This window comes from Eleutherodactylus coqui, unplaced genomic scaffold (genome assembly GCF_035609145.1).
Source record: "Eleutherodactylus coqui strain aEleCoq1 unplaced genomic scaffold, aEleCoq1.hap1 HAP1_SCAFFOLD_325, whole genome shotgun sequence".
Lineage (NCBI taxonomy): Eukaryota > Metazoa > Chordata > Amphibia > Anura > Eleutherodactylidae > Eleutherodactylus > Eleutherodactylus coqui.
The window spans coordinates 50992-55000 of record NW_027102543.1 but is presented as its reverse complement, the minus strand read 5'-3'; positions in this window follow the sequence as shown (position 1 = coordinate 55000).

Below are 4009 nucleotides of genomic sequence, written 5' to 3'. Positions count from 1 at the left end.
AGCCCCCCCAAAGGTGGCTTCGTACACCTCTTGAACGTTGGGGCCCGGCCGCTCGGAGAGCGGGGTCTACCCGGGCAGACAGCCTGTCGGCCCCGCGGCCTGGACAGGCGGAGTGGGGACAAGCCAAGGCTACCGGCGGGCCTCGGACGGCCAGGGGTGGAAGGGCTCCACCTCAAGGTGGCTTCGTACACCTCTTGAACGTTGGGGCCCGGCCGCTCGGAGAGCGGGGTCTACCCGGGCAGACAGCCTGCTGGCCCCGCGGCCTGGACAGGCGGAGCGGGGAACCTTGCGCTCGGGGGCTCTGCTCGGCCCAGAGAGTGGGGTGCGGGGCGCCGTCGCCTCGCTGGAACCAGGGGCGTCGTGCCATTCGCGCGCAGCGCGCCTAGCCGCCGCCAGAACAGGCCGGAAAGGATGAGCTTCATACGGATCTAAGCCGTTGCCCAAACTACCTCTGGCCCCTGTGACCGACACAGCCGTGGCACGCGCTTTCCTACGACACTCGACCGCCGGGCTCCCTCGGCCTGGGAGGCACTCTCGGGGCGGGGGGCACCGCAGCCCCCCCAAAGGTGGCTTCGTACACCTCTTGAACGTGGCGCCCGGCCGCTCGGAGAGCGGGGTCTACCCGGGCAGACAGCCTGTCGGCCCCGCGGCCTGGACAGGCGGAGCGGGGAAAAGCCTAGGCTACCGGCGGGCGGGATCGACCGGGAAGCCGCCGTGGGGGAACACAAGTTGGACGCCTCGCGCCGTCGCGGACCACCGTCCTCCGTCTCTCGGGAAGGGGGGGCCGCCCGAGGCGCACGGGCCTCGGACGGCCAGGGGTGGAAGGGCTCCACCCCGAGGTGGCTTCGTACACCTCTTGAACGTTGGGGCCCGGCCGCTCAGTGAGAACAGGGTCTACCCGGGCAGACAGCCTGTCGGCCCCGCGGCCTGGACAGGCAGAGTGGGGAAAAGCCTAGGCTACCGGGCGGGATCGACCGGATAGCCGCCGTGGGGGAACACAAGTTGGACGCCTCGCGCCGTCGCGGACCACCGTCCTCCGTCTCTCTCCCTCTCTCGGGAAGGGGGGCCGCCCGAGGCGCACGGGCCTCGGACGGCCAGGGGTGGAAGGGCTCCACCCCGAGGTGGCTTCGTACACCTCTTGAACGTTGGGGCCCGGCCGCTCAGTGAGAACGGGGTCTACCCGGGCAGACAGCCTGTCGGCCCCGCGGCCTGGACAGGCAGAGTGGGGAAAAGCCTAGGCTACCGGGCGGGATCGACCGGATAGCCGCCGTGGGGGAACACAAGTTGGACGCCTCGCGCCGTCGCGGACCACCGTCCTCCGTCTCTCTCCCTCTCTCGGGAAGGGGGGCCGCCCGAGGCGCACGGGCCTCGGACGGCCAGGGGTGGAAGGGCTCCACCCCGAGGTGGCTTCGTACACCTCTTGAACGTTGGGGCCCGGCCGCTCAGTGAGAACGGGGTCTACCCGGGCAGACAGCCTGTCGGCCCCGCGGCCAGGACAGGCAGAGTGGGGAAAAGCCTAGGCCACCGGGCGGGATCGACCGGGTAGCCGCCGTGGGGAACACAACTTGGACGTCTCGCGCCGTCGCGGACCACCGTCCTCCGTCTCTCTCTCCCTCTCTCGGAAGGGAGGCCGCCCGAGGCGCACGGGCCTCGAACGGCCAGGGGTGGAAGGGATCCACCCCCCGCGGGAAGGGGACGCGCGGCGGCACCCGGACGCGGGAGCGTTGACCCGGGGGTCTTTACTCCGCCGAGGCGTAGCCCGGAGAAGGAGCGAGACCGGCCGGCGGGGGTGGAACACCCCCTCATGCCTCGCTCCTTCTGGGGATAAAGCGCGTCGTCCGCAGGCCGCCGTCCCCTATCCCCGCCCTGGACCGCCCGCATCGGCCGGAGCCCGAGGGGACAGGCGGGGGTCCTTCGCTTTCGGGAAAACCGTCACCAAACGTGGGGCCCGTGCCCCGCTCTCGGCCGCCCTGAGGCGGGAGAGCCCGGATCGTTCTCTCTCTCGGCGTCGGCCCCACCGACGCCGTCGCACGGTGGCCTGGGAAAGGGCTGCACCCCCTGCGCCACGCTTCTCCCCCGGAGTACTCCCCCCGCAGGGGGCTCCGCGGGGTGTCCCGACGCGCAGAGTCGCTCGCCTTCTTCCGCGGGGGACGGGAGGGACGCCCACGCGCGTCCCTTCCCCATCCTCGAGAGCCGTACGCGCCGAGGGTGAACCCGCTCGCCGGGGCGCCGGGGAGCAGGGCCCTTGTGGTCCTTCCCCGGACATGGGCGCGGCGAGGGTCCCCCGGCCGCGACGGCTCTCCCGTTGACCCACTCTCTCGCCTTGGGTGGTGGTGATGGAGGCGGCTGCCTACGCCTCAGCCCGGCATCTCGGAGGGGGGTCGCCCGGGCAGCCAGCCAGCCAGCCTGTTGGCCCCGCGGCCTGCACAGGCGGAGTGGGGACACTTGCGCTCTATGACTCTGCTCCCAGGGAGGTGGCAGAGGGGCGGCCGCGGTGCTTTGACTTTGAGCGGTCCCCACTCCAGCACTCTGAGAAATAGTCACTTTGTCAAAGACCGCACACCGCTCGTTCCCTTATATGCAAAAAAGGTGTTCGTCCTGACGTTTTGCGAGCCCTTATTTTACCGTCGTCGGCGCTATCAGGGGAAACAGGCCCGCTCCTTCCGCCTTCATGGAACCGTAGCTCGGCCCCGAGGGCCCAGGATTACCCTCATACCGGTTCTCACGACATGCGTCGACACTCGGCTCGGCCCCGGCAGCCGCAGCTCCCGCCGGCCCGGCCAGCCGGGTCCGCACCCCTGGCCGGCGCCTGGAGCGTCTGGACTTTGTCGTTTTCTCTCCGAGACTCGTCTCTGCCAACTGCCGTGGACTTCGGCGGGGGCTGCCGCGGGCTGTGCCCGGCCTCTTGGGGGTCCCGCCTGCCCGCGCAGGCAGCTAGGACAGGGTTATCAGCGCTCTCAGGGGGGCCTCCGCAGACCCCCCCACAGGTGGCTCCGTACACCTCTTGAACGTGGCGCCCGGCCGCTCGGAGAGCGGGGTCTTCCCAGGCAAGCCGCCTGTGGGCCCCGCGGCCTGGACAGGCGGAGCGGAGACAAGCCCAGGCTACCGGCAGGATCGACCGGCTGGCAGTCGTGGTGGAACAACGGGGACGCCTCGCGCCGCCGCGGGCCACCGTCCTCCGTCTCTCTCCCACTCTCGGAGGCAGGCCGCCCGAGGCCAACGGGCCTCGGACGGCGTGGGGTGGAAGGGCTCCACCCCAGGGGAAGAAAACACGCCCGCGCGCGTTTGCACAGTCTGCCCCGGCCCGGCATCTCGGAGGGGGGTCGCCCGGGCAGCCAGCCAGCCAGCCAGCCTGTTGGCCCCGCGGCCTGCACAGGCGGAGTGGGGACACTTGCGCTCTACGACTCTGCTCCCAGGGAGGTGGCAGAGGGGCGGCCGCAGTGCTTTGACTTTGAGCGGTCCGCACTCCCTTCTCAGCACTCTGAGAAATAGTCACTTGGTCAAAGACCGCACTCCGCTCGTTCCCTTATATGCAAAAAAGGTGTTCGTCCTGACGTTTTGCGAGGCCTTAATTTACCGCCGTCGGCGCTATCAGGGGGAACAGGCCCGCTCCTTCCGCCCTCCTGGAACCGTGCCTCGGCCCGGAGCGACCAGGATTACCCTCATACCGCTTCTCACGACATGCATCGATACTCGGCTCAGCCCCGGCAGCCGCAGCTCCCGCCGGCCCGGCCAGCCGGGTCCGCACCCCTAACCAGCGCCTGGAGCGTTTGGACTTTGTCGTTTTTTCTCAAAGACTCATCTCTGCCAACGACTTCAGCAGGGGCTGCCACCTGCTGTTCCCCCGCCAATGGGTGTCCTGACCTGCAACACCGGAGGCTCAGGCGTGGTCTTGAGCAACTGCTGGTAGGTGCACCTCGGGGGCCCTCTGCAGCCAGCACACCGCTGCCAACAGCCCGCTCCCCGTCACCATCCAGCCCCTCTGCATACATCTGCCGGGGGTGCTTTT